The sequence below is a fragment of the Patella vulgata genome, chromosome 2, assembly GCF_932274485.2.
Source record: "Patella vulgata chromosome 2, xgPatVulg1.2, whole genome shotgun sequence".
In the NCBI taxonomy this organism is placed as follows: Eukaryota; Metazoa; Mollusca; class Gastropoda; family Patellidae; genus Patella; species Patella vulgata.
The window spans coordinates 18,961,351-18,971,066 of record NC_065880.2 but is presented as its reverse complement, the minus strand read 5'-3'; the positions used below and the strand labels follow the sequence as shown (position 1 = coordinate 18,971,066).

The window sequence follows — 9,716 nt, the reverse complement described above, 5'->3', positions numbered from 1 at the left end:
ACTGAAACCCGACCGAGTAGGGGAGGGAGGACACATCAGGGGGAAAGCGCACCCTCACAAAACGTGTACCATCAAAGATGCCATCATGCTCATAACGACGTCGCTTAATGGGCCCGAGAACTTCTAGGCGCCATTGTTTCAGCTTACGTTCTATTTCCTCATCAGATATTAATCCAGAAAGATGCATGAAAGACACAACTTTTATTTTTGCAGATATGTGTCTAACAAAAGCTGGATCATCAACAAATGACAGATTGGACTCTACCAAGCGGGTGGCACAATCCGAGTCAATGAGGGTTACTTCATAAGAATCTCCATTACGAGGAATGCACGTCAGAATGGCATCTTCACCACAGCCATCGCGCACTGCCTTAATAATCCGCCGAACCGAAACATCTTGCTTATTTTAAACAGAAATAAGAACACAGGTGTTTTATGGATAAATTCGCCTCTACGAGCCGAGTGGCACTCTGTCATCTCGACAGAGCAAGGGCAATAAAGCCCAATAAGTTACTAAATTACACACTATAACACGAATTTAAGCTACATACCCAATCCACGAAATGTTCATATACTGCTTCAAGCAAAATCACTGTCCAAAAAACACACGATTGCCCAGATTAATCGATTTTATGAAGAGCTTCATATACACCGACCAAACATAAACAATGCATTCGGACCAACCACCAATGGTGTTTTCAACGTGGTATGGCCGTAGACGAGAGAAGACGAATAAAACCCGTAGTTATTCCAAACTCAAGTCCGCCGAAAATTGGTTTCTTTTCAAAAAAACTAGGCCTCTACAGCACCCGGTGTTCCCAGGCGGTCACCCATCCAAGTACTGACCGGGCCCGACGTTGCTTAACTTCAGTGATCGGACGAGAACTGGTGTTTTCAACGTGGTGTGGCCGTAGACGAGAGAAGGCGAATAAAACCCGTAGTTATGCTTAACTCAAGTCCGCCGAAAATTGGTTTCTTTTCAAAAAACTAGGCGTCTACAGCACCCGGTGTTCCCAGGCGGTCACCCATCCAAGTACTGACCGGGCCCGACGTTGCTTAACTTCAGTGATCGGACGAGAACTGGTGTTTTCAACGTGGTGTGGCCGTAGACGAGCGAAGGTGAATAAAACCCGTAGTTATTTTTACTCAAATTCTTTCTGTATCTTTTTTCCCCCGGGGCGGAGCTAATGTTATGCCAAAGAAGACGTACAATGGCCTGAAGTGCGGAAAATTGATTTTTAGTTGAAACAATCGGGAAAAAAGGCGTCTACAGCACCCGGTGTTCCCAGGCGGTCACCCATCCAAGTACTAACCGGGCCCGACGTTGCTTAACTTCAGTGATCGGACGAGAACTGGTGTTTTCAACGTGGTATGGCCGTAGACGAGAGAAGACGAATAAAACCCGTAGTTATTCCAAACTCAAGTCCGCCGAAAATTGGTTTCTTTTCAAAAAAACTAGGCGTCTACAGCACCCGGCGTTCCCAGGCGGTCACCCATCCAAGTACTGACCGGGCCCGACGTTGCTTAACCTCAGTGATCGGACGAGAACTGGTGTTTTCAACGTGGTGTGGCCGTAGACGTAGACGAGAGAAGGCGAATAAAACCCGTAGTTATGCTTAACTCAAGTCCGCCGAAAATTGGTTTCTTTTCAAAAAACTAGGCGTCTACAGCACCCGGTGTTCCCAGGCGGTCACCCATCCACGTACTGACCGGGCCCGACGTTGCTTAACTTCAGTGATCGGACGAGAACTGGTGTTTTCAACGTGGTGTGGCCGTAGACGAGCGAAGGTGAATAAAACCCGTAGTTATTTTTACTCAAATTCTTTCTGTATCTTTTTTCCCCCGGGCGGAGGGGGGGGGGGGAGCTAATGTTATGCCAAAGAAGACGTACAATGGCCTGAAGTGCGGAAAATTGATTTTTAGTTGAAACAATCGGGAAAAAAGGCGTCTACAGCACCCGGTGTTCCTAGGCGGTCACCCATCCAAGTACTAACCGGGCCCGACGTTGCTTAACTTCAGTGATCGGACGAGAACTGGTGTTTTCAACGTGGTATGGCCGTAGACGAGAGAAGACGAATAAAACCCGTAGTTATTCCATACTCAAGTCCGCCGAAAATTGGTTTCTTTTCAAAAAAACTAGGCGTCTACAGCACCCGGTGTTCCCAGGCGGTCACCCATCCAAGTACTGACCGGGCCCGACGTTGCTTAACTTCAGTGATCGGACGAGAACTGGTGTTTTCAACGTGGTGTGGCCGTAGACGAGAGAAGGCGAATAAAACCCGTAGTTATGCTTAACTCAAGTCCGCCGAAAATTGGTTTCTTTTAAAAAAACTAGGCGTCTACAGCACCCGGTGTTCCCAGGCGGTCACCCATCCAAGTACTGACCGGGCCCGACGTTGCTTAACTTCAGTGATCGGACGAGAACTGGTGTTTTCAACGTGGTGTGGCCGTAGACGAGCGAAGGTGAATAAAACCCGTAGTTATTTTTACTCAAATTCTTTCTGTATCTTTTTTCCCCCGGGCGGAGGGGGGGGGGAGCTAATGTTATGCCAAAGAAGACGTACAATGGCCTGAAGTGCGGAAAATTGATTTTTAGTTGAAATAATCGGAAAAAAAGGCGTCTACAGCACCCGGTGTTCCCAGGCGGTCACCCATCCAAGCACTAACCGGGCCCGACGTTGCTTAACTTCAGTGATCGGACGAGAACTGGTGTTTTCAACGTGGTGTGGCCGTAGACGAGCGAAGGTGAATAAAACCCGTAGTTATTTTTACTCAAATTCTTTCTGTATCTTTTTTCCCCCGGGGCGGAGGGGGGGGGGGGCTAATGTTATGCCAAAGAAGACGTACAATGGCCTGAAGTGCGGAAAATTGATTTTTAGTTGAAACAATCGGGAAAAAAGGCGTCTACAGCACCCGGTGTTCCCAGGCTGTCACCCATCCAAGTACTAACCGGGCCCGACGTTGCTTAACTTCAGTGATCGGACGAGAACTGGTGTTTTCAACGTGGTATGGCCGTAGACGAGAGAAGACGAATAAAACCCGTAGTTATTCCAAACTCAAGTCCGCCGGAAATTGGTTTCTTTTCAAAAAAACTAGGCGTCTACAGCACCCGGTGTTCCCAGGCGGTCACCCATCCAAGTACTGACCGGGCCCGACGTTGCTTAACTTCAGTGATCGGACGAGAACTGGTGTTTTCAACGTGGTGTGGCCGTAGACGAGAGAAGGCGAATAAAACCCGTAGTTATGCTTAACTCAAGTCCGCCGAAAATTGGTTTCTTTTCAAAAAACTAGGCGTCTACAGCACCCGGTGTTCCCAGGCGGTCACCCATCCAAGTACTGACCGGGGCCGACGTTGCTTAACTTCAGTGATCGGACGAGAACTGGTGTTTTCAACGTGGTGTGGCCGTAGACGAGCGAAGGTGAATAAAACCCGTAGTTATTTTTACTCAAATTCTTTCTGTATCTTTTTTCCCCCGGGGCGGAGGGGGGGGGGGAGCTAATGTTATGCCAAAGAAGACGTACAATGGCCTGAAGTGCGGAAAATTGATTTTTAGTTGAAACAATCGGGAAAAAAGGCGTCTACAGCACCCGGTGTTCCCAGGCGGTCACCCATCCAAGTACTAACCGGGCCCGACGTTGCTTAACTTCAGTGATCGGACGAGAACTGGTGTTTTCAACGTGGTATGGCCGTAGACGAGAGAAGACGAATAAAACCCGTAGTTATTCCAAACTCAAGTCCGCCGAAAATTGGTTTCTTTTCAAAAAAACTAGGCGTCTACAGCACCCGGTGTTCCCAGGCGGTCACCCATCCAAGTACTGACCGGGCCCGACGTTGCTTAACTTCAGTGATCGGACGAGAACTGGTGTTTTCAACGTGGTGTGGCCGTAGACGAGAGAAGGCGAATAAAACCCGTAGTTATGCTTAACTCAAGTCCGCCGAAAATTGGTTTCTTTTCAAAAAACTAGGCGTCTACAGCACCCGGTGTTCCCAGGCGGTCACCCATCCAAGTACTGACCGGGCCCGACGTTGCTTAACTTCAGTGATCGGACGAGAACTGGTGTTTTCAACGTGGTGTGGCCGTAGACGAGCGAAGGTGAATAAAACCCGTAGTTATTTTTACTCAAATTCTTTCTGTATCTTTTTTCCCCCGGGGCGGAGGGGGGGGGGAGCTAATGTTATGCCAAAGAAGACGTACAATGGCCTGAAGTGCAGAAAATTGATTTTTAGTTGAAACAATCGGGAAAAAAGGCGTCTACAGCACCCGGTGTTCCCAGGCGGTCACCCATCCAAGTACTAACCGGGCCCGACGTTGCTTAACTTCAGTGATCGGACGAGAACTGGTGTTTTCAACGTGGTATGGCCGTAGACGAGAGAAGACGAATAAAACCCGTAGTTATTCCAAACTCAAGTCCGCCGAAAATTGGTTTCTTTTCAAAAAAACTAGGCGTCTACAGCACCCGGTGTTCCCAGGCGGTCACCCATCCAAGTACTGACCGGGCCCGGCGTTGCTTAACTTCAGTGATCGGACGAGAACTGGTGTTTTCAACGTGGTGTGGCCGTAGACGAGAGAAGGCGAATAAAACCCGTAGTTATGCTTAACTCAAGTCCGCCGAAAATTGGTTTCTTTTAAAAAAACTAGGCGTCTACAGCACCCGGTGTTCCCAGGCGGTCACCCATCCAAGTACTGACCGGGCCCGACGTTGCTTAACTTCAGTGATCGGACGAGAACTGGTGTTTTCAACGTGGTGTGGCCGTAGACGAGCGAAGGTGAATAAAACCCGTAGTTATTTTTACTCAAATTCTTTCTGTATCTTTTTTCCCCCGGGGCGGAGGGGGGGGGGAGCTAATGTTATGCCAAAGAAGACGTACAATGGCCTGAAGTGCGGAAAATTGATTTTTAGTTGAAACAATCGGGAAAAAAGGCGTCTACAGCACCCGGTGTTCCCAGGCGGTCACCCATCCAAGTACTAACCGGGCCCGACGTTGCTTAACTTCAGTGATCGGACGAGAACTGGTGTTTTCAACGTGGTATGGCCGTAGACTAGAGAAGACGAATAAAACCCGTAGTTATTCCAAACTCAAGTCCGCCGAAAATTGGTTTCTTTTCAAAAAAACTAGGCGTCTACAGCACCCGGTGTTCCCAGGCGGTCACCCATCCAAGTACTGACCGGGCCCGACGTTGCTTAACTTCAGTGATCGGACGAGAACTGGTGTTTTCAACGTGGTGTGGCCGTAGACGAGAGAAGGCGAATAAAACCCGTAGTTATGCTTAACTCAAGTCCGCCGAAAATTGGTTTCTTTTCAAAAAACTAGGCGTCTACAGCACCCGGTGTTCCCAGGCGGTCACCCATCCAAGTACTGACCGGGCCCGACGTTGCTTAACTTCAGTGATCGGACGAGAACTGGTGTTTTCAACGTGGTGTGGCCGTAGACGAGCGAAGGTGAATAAAACCCGTAGTTATTTTTACTCAAATTCTTTCTGTATCTTTTTTCCCCCGGGGCGGAGGGGGGGGGGGAGCTAATGTTATGCCAAAGAAGACGTACAATGGCCTGAAGTGCGGAAAATTGATTTTTAGTTGAAACAATCGGGAAAAAAGGCGTCTACAGCACCCGGTGTTCCCAGGCGGTCACCCATCCAAGTACTAACCGGGCCCGACGTTGCTTAACTTCAGTGATCGGACGAGAACTGGTGTTTTCAACGTGGTATGGCCGTAGACGAGAGAAGACGAATAAAACCCGTAGTTATTCCAAATTCAAGTCCGCCGAAAATTGGTTTCTTTTAAAAAAAACTAGGCGTCTACAGCACCCGGTGTTCCCAGGCGGTCACCCATCCAAGTACTGACCGGGCCCGACGTTGCTTAACTTCAGTGATCGGACGAGAACTGGTGTTTTCAACGTGGTGTGGCCGTAGACGAGAGAAGGCGAATAAAACCCGTAGTTATGCTTAACTCAAGTCCGCCGAAAATTGGTTTCTTTTCAAAAAACTAGGCGTCTACAGCACCCGGTGTTCCCAGGCGGTCACCCATCCAAGTACTGACCGGGCCCGACGTTGCTTAACTTCAGTGATCGGACGAGAACTGGTGTTTTCAACGTGGTGTGGCCGTAGACGAGCGAAGGTGAATAAAACCCGTAGTTATTTTTACTCAAATTCTTTCTGTATCTTTTTTCCCCCGGGGCGGAGGGGGGGGGGCTAATGTTATGCCAAAGAAGACGTACAATGGCCTGAAGTGCGGAAAATTGATTTTTAGTTGAAACAATCGGGAAAAAAGGCGTCTACAGCACCCGGTGTTCCCAGGCGGTCACCCATCCAAGTACTAACCGGGCCCGACGTTGCTTAACTTCAGTGATCGGACGAGAACTGGTGTTTTCAACGTGGTATGGCCGTAGACGAGAGAAGACGAATAAAACCCGTAGTTATTCCAAACTCAAGTCCGCCGAAAATTGGTTTCTTTTCAAAAAAACTAGGCGTCTACAGCACCCGGTGTTCCCAGGCGGTCACCTATCCAAGTACTGACCGGGCCCGACGTTGCTTAACTTCAGTGATCGGACAAGAACTGGTGTTTTCAACGTGGTGTGGCCGTAGACGAGAGAAGGCGAATAAAACCCGTAGTTATGCTTAACTCAAGTTCGCCGAAAATTGGTTTCTTTTCAAAAAACTAGGCGTCTACAGCACCCGGTGTTCCCAGGCGGTCACCCATCCAAGTACTGACCGGGCCCGACGTTGCTTAACTTCAGTGATCGGACGAGAACTGGTGTTTTCAACGTGGTATGGCCGTAGACGAGAGAAGACGAATAAAACCCGTAGTTATTCCAAACTCAAGTCCGCCGAAAATTGGTTTCTTTTCAAAAAAACTAGGCGTCTACAGCACCCGGTGTTCCCAGGCGGTCACCCATCCAAGTACTGACCGGGCCCGACGTTGCTTAACTTCAGTGATCGGACGAGAACTGGTGTTTTCAACGTGGTGTGGCCGTAGACGAGAGAAGGCGAATAAAACCCGTAGTTATGCTTAACTCAAGTCCGCCGAAAATTGGTTTCTTTTCAAAAAACTAGGCGTCTACAGCACCCGGTGTTCCCAGGCGGTCACCCATCCAAGTACTGACCGGGCCCGACGTTGCTTAACTTCAGTGATCGGACGAGAACTGGTGTTTTCAACGTGGTGTGGCCGTAGACGAGCGAAGGTGAATAAAACCCGTAGTTATTTTTACTCAAATTCTTTCTGTATCTTTTTTCCCCCGGGGCGGAGGGGGGGGGGGGGAAGCTAATGTTATGCCAAAGAAGACGTACAATGGCCTGAAGTGCGGAAAATTGATTTTTAGTTGAAACAATCGGGAAAAAAGGCGTCTACAGCACCCGGTGTTCCCAGGCGGTCACCCATCCAAGTACTAACCGGGCCCGACGTTGCTTAACTTCAGTGATCGGACGAGAACTGGTGTTTTCAACGTGGTATGGCCGTAGACGAGAGAAGACGAATAAAACCCGTAGTTATTCCAAACTCAAGTCCGCCGAAAATTGGTTTCTTTTCAAAAAAACTAGGCGTCTACAGCACCCGGTGTTCCCAGGCGGTCACCCATCCAAGTACTGACCGGGCCCGGCGTTGCTTAACTTCAGTGATCGGACGAGAACTGGTGTTTTCAACGTGGTGTGGCCGTAGACGAGAGAAGGCGAATAAAACCCGTAGTTATGCTTAACTCAAGTCCGCCGAAAATTGGTTTCTTTTCAAAAAACTAGGCGTCTACAGCACCCGGTGTTCCCAGGCGGTCACCCATCCAAGTACTGACCGGGCCCGACGTTGCTTAACTTCAGTGATCGGACGAGAACTGGTGTTTTCAACGTGGTGTGGCCGTAGACGAGCGAAGGTGAATAAAACCCGTAGTTATTTTTACTCAAATTCTTTCTGTATCTTTTTTCCCCCGGGGCGGAGGGGGGGGGGAGCTAATGTTATGCCAAAGAAGACGTACAATGGCCTGAAGTGCGGAAAATTGATTTTTAGTTGAAACAATCGGGAAAAAAGGCGTCTACAGCACCCGGTGTTCCCAGGCGGTCACCCATCCAAGTACTAACCGGGCCCGACGTTGCTTAACTTCAGTGATCGGACGAGAACTGGTGTTTTCAACGTGGTATGGCCGTAGACGAGAGAAGACGAATAAAACCCGTAGTTATTCCAAACTCAAGTCCGCCGAAAATTGGTTTCTTTTCAAAAAAACTAGGCGTCTACAGCACCCGGTGTTCCCAGGCGGTCACCCATCCAAGTACTGACCGGGCCCGACGTTGCTTAACTTCAGTGATCGGACGAGAACTGGTGTTTTCAACGTGGTGTGGCCGTAGACGAGAGAAGGCGAATAAAACCCGTAGTTATGCTTAACTCAAGTCCGCCGAAAATTGGTTTCTTTTCAAAAAACTAGGCGTCTACAGCACCCGGTGTTCCCAGGCGGTCACCCATCCAAGTACTGACCGGGCCCGACGTTGCTTAACTTCAGTGATCGGACGAGAACTGGTGTTTTCAACGTGGTGTGGCCGTAGACGAGCGAAGGTGAATAAAACCCGTAGTTATTTTTACTCAAATTCTTTCTGTATCTTTTTTCCCCCGGGGCGGAGGGGGGGGGAGCTAATGTTATGCCAAAGAAGACGTACAATGGCCTGAAGTGCGGAAAATTGATTTTTAGTTGAAACAATCGGGAAAAAAGGCGTCTACAGCACCCGGTGTTCCCAGGCGGTCACCCATCCAAGTACTAACCGGGCCGACGTTGCTTAACTTCAGTGATCGGACGAGAACTGGTGTTTTCAACGTGGTATGGCCGTAGACGAGAGAAGACGAATAAAACCCGTAGTTATTCCAAACTCAAGTCCGCCGAAAATTGGTTTCTTTTCAAAAAAACTAGGCGTCTACAGCACCCGGTGTTCCCAGGCGGTCACCCATCCAAGTACTGACCGGGCCCGACGTTGCTTAACTTCAGTGATCGGACGAGAACTGGTGTTTTCAACGTGGTGTGGCCGTAGACGAGAGAAGGCGAATAAAACCCGTAGTTATGCTTAACTCAAGTCCGCCGAAAATTGGTTTCTTTTCAAAAAACTAGGCGTCTACAGCACCCGGTGTTCCCAGGCGGTCACCCATCCAAGTACTGACCGGGCCCGACGTTGCTTAACTTCAGTGATCGGACGAGAACTGGTGTTTTCAACGTGGTGTGGCCGTAGACGAGCGAAGGTGAATAAAACCCGTAGTTATTTTTACTCAAATTCTTTCTGTATCTTTTTTCCCCCGGGGCGGAGGGGGGGGGGAGCTAATGTTATGCCAAAGAAGACGTACAATGGCCTGAAGTGCGGAAAATTGATTTTTAGTTGAAACAATCGGGAAAAAAGGCGTCTACAGCACCCGGTGTTCCCAGGCGGTCACCCATCCAAGTACTAACCGGGCCCGACGTTGCTTAACTTCAGTGATCGGACGAGAACTGGTGTTTTCAACGTGGTATGGCCGTAGACGAGAGAAGACGAATAAAACCCGTAGTTATTCCAAACTCAAGTCCGCCGAAAATTGGTTTCTTTTCAAAAAAACTAGGCGTCTACAGCACCCGGTGTTCCCAGGCGGTCACCCATCCAAGTACTGACCGGGCCCGACGTTGCTTAACTTCAGTGATCGGACGAGAACTGGTGTTTTCAACGTGGTGTGGCCGTAGACGAGAGAAGGCGAATAAAACCCGTAGTTATGCTTAACTCAAG

At 49.1% G+C, this 9,716-nt stretch overlaps 40 non-coding genes across 40 annotated transcripts; all 40 read right to left on the bottom strand.

Annotated features, from left to right (window-relative positions):
- Positions 1-797: 797 nt before the first annotated feature.
- On the bottom strand, positions 798-916 carry LOC126813541 (5S ribosomal RNA). Its single transcript, XR_007676882.1, has one exon. It is a non-coding gene; the product is annotated as a 5S ribosomal RNA (ribosomal RNA).
- A 76-nt stretch (positions 917-992) lies between these two features.
- On the bottom strand, positions 993-1,111 carry LOC126814016 (5S ribosomal RNA). Its single transcript, XR_007677332.2, has one exon. It is a non-coding gene; the product is annotated as a 5S ribosomal RNA (ribosomal RNA).
- Positions 1,112-1,264: 153 nt separating this feature from the next.
- On the bottom strand, positions 1,265-1,383 carry LOC130011892 (5S ribosomal RNA). The gene has a single exon (XR_008787206.1). It is a non-coding gene; the product is annotated as a 5S ribosomal RNA (ribosomal RNA).
- A 77-nt stretch (positions 1,384-1,460) lies between these two features.
- On the bottom strand, positions 1,461-1,579 carry LOC130011627 (5S ribosomal RNA). The gene has a single exon (XR_008786934.1). It is a non-coding gene; the product is annotated as a 5S ribosomal RNA (ribosomal RNA).
- An 82-nt stretch (positions 1,580-1,661) lies between these two features.
- LOC130011613 (5S ribosomal RNA) lies at positions 1,662-1,780 on the bottom strand. Its single transcript, XR_008786920.1, has one exon. It is a non-coding gene; the product is annotated as a 5S ribosomal RNA (ribosomal RNA).
- Positions 1,781-1,945: 165 nt separating this feature from the next.
- LOC130011900 (5S ribosomal RNA) lies at positions 1,946-2,064 on the bottom strand. The gene has a single exon (XR_008787214.1). It is a non-coding gene; the product is annotated as a 5S ribosomal RNA (ribosomal RNA).
- Positions 2,065-2,141: 77 nt separating this feature from the next.
- LOC130011567 (5S ribosomal RNA) lies at positions 2,142-2,260 on the bottom strand. The gene has a single exon (XR_008786874.1). It is a non-coding gene; the product is annotated as a 5S ribosomal RNA (ribosomal RNA).
- Positions 2,261-2,336: 76 nt separating this feature from the next.
- LOC130011566 (5S ribosomal RNA) lies at positions 2,337-2,455 on the bottom strand. Its single transcript, XR_008786873.1, has one exon. It is a non-coding gene; the product is annotated as a 5S ribosomal RNA (ribosomal RNA).
- Positions 2,456-2,618: 163 nt separating this feature from the next.
- Positions 2,619-2,737, bottom strand: LOC130011600 (5S ribosomal RNA). The gene has a single exon (XR_008786907.1). It is a non-coding gene; the product is annotated as a 5S ribosomal RNA (ribosomal RNA).
- Positions 2,738-2,901: 164 nt separating this feature from the next.
- Positions 2,902-3,020, bottom strand: LOC130011594 (5S ribosomal RNA). The gene has a single exon (XR_008786902.1). It is a non-coding gene; the product is annotated as a 5S ribosomal RNA (ribosomal RNA).
- A 77-nt stretch (positions 3,021-3,097) lies between these two features.
- On the bottom strand, positions 3,098-3,216 carry LOC130011565 (5S ribosomal RNA). The gene has a single exon (XR_008786872.1). It is a non-coding gene; the product is annotated as a 5S ribosomal RNA (ribosomal RNA).
- Positions 3,217-3,292: 76 nt separating this feature from the next.
- Positions 3,293-3,411, bottom strand: LOC130011616 (5S ribosomal RNA). The gene has a single exon (XR_008786923.1). It is a non-coding gene; the product is annotated as a 5S ribosomal RNA (ribosomal RNA).
- Positions 3,412-3,576: 165 nt separating this feature from the next.
- On the bottom strand, positions 3,577-3,695 carry LOC130011891 (5S ribosomal RNA). The gene has a single exon (XR_008787205.1). It is a non-coding gene; the product is annotated as a 5S ribosomal RNA (ribosomal RNA).
- A 77-nt stretch (positions 3,696-3,772) lies between these two features.
- Positions 3,773-3,891, bottom strand: LOC130011564 (5S ribosomal RNA). Its single transcript, XR_008786871.1, has one exon. It is a non-coding gene; the product is annotated as a 5S ribosomal RNA (ribosomal RNA).
- A 76-nt stretch (positions 3,892-3,967) lies between these two features.
- LOC130011563 (5S ribosomal RNA) lies at positions 3,968-4,086 on the bottom strand. Its single transcript, XR_008786870.1, has one exon. It is a non-coding gene; the product is annotated as a 5S ribosomal RNA (ribosomal RNA).
- A 164-nt stretch (positions 4,087-4,250) lies between these two features.
- Positions 4,251-4,369, bottom strand: LOC130011890 (5S ribosomal RNA). Its single transcript, XR_008787204.1, has one exon. It is a non-coding gene; the product is annotated as a 5S ribosomal RNA (ribosomal RNA).
- A 77-nt stretch (positions 4,370-4,446) lies between these two features.
- Positions 4,447-4,565, bottom strand: LOC130011579 (5S ribosomal RNA). Its single transcript, XR_008786887.1, has one exon. It is a non-coding gene; the product is annotated as a 5S ribosomal RNA (ribosomal RNA).
- Positions 4,566-4,641: 76 nt separating this feature from the next.
- Positions 4,642-4,760, bottom strand: LOC130011561 (5S ribosomal RNA). Its single transcript, XR_008786868.1, has one exon. It is a non-coding gene; the product is annotated as a 5S ribosomal RNA (ribosomal RNA).
- A 164-nt stretch (positions 4,761-4,924) lies between these two features.
- Positions 4,925-5,043, bottom strand: LOC130011889 (5S ribosomal RNA). The gene has a single exon (XR_008787203.1). It is a non-coding gene; the product is annotated as a 5S ribosomal RNA (ribosomal RNA).
- A 77-nt stretch (positions 5,044-5,120) lies between these two features.
- Positions 5,121-5,239, bottom strand: LOC130011560 (5S ribosomal RNA). Its single transcript, XR_008786867.1, has one exon. It is a non-coding gene; the product is annotated as a 5S ribosomal RNA (ribosomal RNA).
- A 76-nt stretch (positions 5,240-5,315) lies between these two features.
- Positions 5,316-5,434, bottom strand: LOC130011559 (5S ribosomal RNA). Its single transcript, XR_008786866.1, has one exon. It is a non-coding gene; the product is annotated as a 5S ribosomal RNA (ribosomal RNA).
- Positions 5,435-5,599: 165 nt separating this feature from the next.
- Positions 5,600-5,718, bottom strand: LOC130011888 (5S ribosomal RNA). Its single transcript, XR_008787202.1, has one exon. It is a non-coding gene; the product is annotated as a 5S ribosomal RNA (ribosomal RNA).
- A 77-nt stretch (positions 5,719-5,795) lies between these two features.
- LOC130011558 (5S ribosomal RNA) lies at positions 5,796-5,914 on the bottom strand. The gene has a single exon (XR_008786865.1). It is a non-coding gene; the product is annotated as a 5S ribosomal RNA (ribosomal RNA).
- A 76-nt stretch (positions 5,915-5,990) lies between these two features.
- On the bottom strand, positions 5,991-6,109 carry LOC130011557 (5S ribosomal RNA). Its single transcript, XR_008786864.1, has one exon. It is a non-coding gene; the product is annotated as a 5S ribosomal RNA (ribosomal RNA).
- Positions 6,110-6,271: 162 nt separating this feature from the next.
- LOC130011887 (5S ribosomal RNA) lies at positions 6,272-6,390 on the bottom strand. Its single transcript, XR_008787201.1, has one exon. It is a non-coding gene; the product is annotated as a 5S ribosomal RNA (ribosomal RNA).
- A 77-nt stretch (positions 6,391-6,467) lies between these two features.
- LOC130011635 (5S ribosomal RNA) lies at positions 6,468-6,586 on the bottom strand. Its single transcript, XR_008786942.1, has one exon. It is a non-coding gene; the product is annotated as a 5S ribosomal RNA (ribosomal RNA).
- Positions 6,587-6,662: 76 nt separating this feature from the next.
- On the bottom strand, positions 6,663-6,781 carry LOC130011898 (5S ribosomal RNA). Its single transcript, XR_008787212.1, has one exon. It is a non-coding gene; the product is annotated as a 5S ribosomal RNA (ribosomal RNA).
- Positions 6,782-6,858: 77 nt separating this feature from the next.
- Positions 6,859-6,977, bottom strand: LOC130011556 (5S ribosomal RNA). Its single transcript, XR_008786863.1, has one exon. It is a non-coding gene; the product is annotated as a 5S ribosomal RNA (ribosomal RNA).
- Positions 6,978-7,053: 76 nt separating this feature from the next.
- On the bottom strand, positions 7,054-7,172 carry LOC130011555 (5S ribosomal RNA). The gene has a single exon (XR_008786862.1). It is a non-coding gene; the product is annotated as a 5S ribosomal RNA (ribosomal RNA).
- Positions 7,173-7,340: 168 nt separating this feature from the next.
- On the bottom strand, positions 7,341-7,459 carry LOC130011885 (5S ribosomal RNA). Its single transcript, XR_008787199.1, has one exon. It is a non-coding gene; the product is annotated as a 5S ribosomal RNA (ribosomal RNA).
- Positions 7,460-7,536: 77 nt separating this feature from the next.
- Positions 7,537-7,655, bottom strand: LOC130011578 (5S ribosomal RNA). The gene has a single exon (XR_008786886.1). It is a non-coding gene; the product is annotated as a 5S ribosomal RNA (ribosomal RNA).
- A 76-nt stretch (positions 7,656-7,731) lies between these two features.
- LOC130011554 (5S ribosomal RNA) lies at positions 7,732-7,850 on the bottom strand. The gene has a single exon (XR_008786861.1). It is a non-coding gene; the product is annotated as a 5S ribosomal RNA (ribosomal RNA).
- A 164-nt stretch (positions 7,851-8,014) lies between these two features.
- On the bottom strand, positions 8,015-8,133 carry LOC130011884 (5S ribosomal RNA). Its single transcript, XR_008787198.1, has one exon. It is a non-coding gene; the product is annotated as a 5S ribosomal RNA (ribosomal RNA).
- Positions 8,134-8,210: 77 nt separating this feature from the next.
- LOC130011553 (5S ribosomal RNA) lies at positions 8,211-8,329 on the bottom strand. The gene has a single exon (XR_008786860.1). It is a non-coding gene; the product is annotated as a 5S ribosomal RNA (ribosomal RNA).
- A 76-nt stretch (positions 8,330-8,405) lies between these two features.
- Positions 8,406-8,524, bottom strand: LOC130011552 (5S ribosomal RNA). Its single transcript, XR_008786859.1, has one exon. It is a non-coding gene; the product is annotated as a 5S ribosomal RNA (ribosomal RNA).
- A 163-nt stretch (positions 8,525-8,687) lies between these two features.
- Positions 8,688-8,805, bottom strand: LOC130011599 (5S ribosomal RNA). Its single transcript, XR_008786906.1, has one exon. It is a non-coding gene; the product is annotated as a 5S ribosomal RNA (ribosomal RNA).
- Positions 8,806-8,882: 77 nt separating this feature from the next.
- LOC130011550 (5S ribosomal RNA) lies at positions 8,883-9,001 on the bottom strand. Its single transcript, XR_008786857.1, has one exon. It is a non-coding gene; the product is annotated as a 5S ribosomal RNA (ribosomal RNA).
- A 76-nt stretch (positions 9,002-9,077) lies between these two features.
- LOC130011549 (5S ribosomal RNA) lies at positions 9,078-9,196 on the bottom strand. Its single transcript, XR_008786856.1, has one exon. It is a non-coding gene; the product is annotated as a 5S ribosomal RNA (ribosomal RNA).
- Positions 9,197-9,360: 164 nt separating this feature from the next.
- LOC130011883 (5S ribosomal RNA) lies at positions 9,361-9,479 on the bottom strand. The gene has a single exon (XR_008787197.1). It is a non-coding gene; the product is annotated as a 5S ribosomal RNA (ribosomal RNA).
- A 77-nt stretch (positions 9,480-9,556) lies between these two features.
- LOC130011548 (5S ribosomal RNA) lies at positions 9,557-9,675 on the bottom strand. The gene has a single exon (XR_008786855.1). It is a non-coding gene; the product is annotated as a 5S ribosomal RNA (ribosomal RNA).
- Between the last annotated feature and the right edge of the window lie 41 nt (positions 9,676-9,716).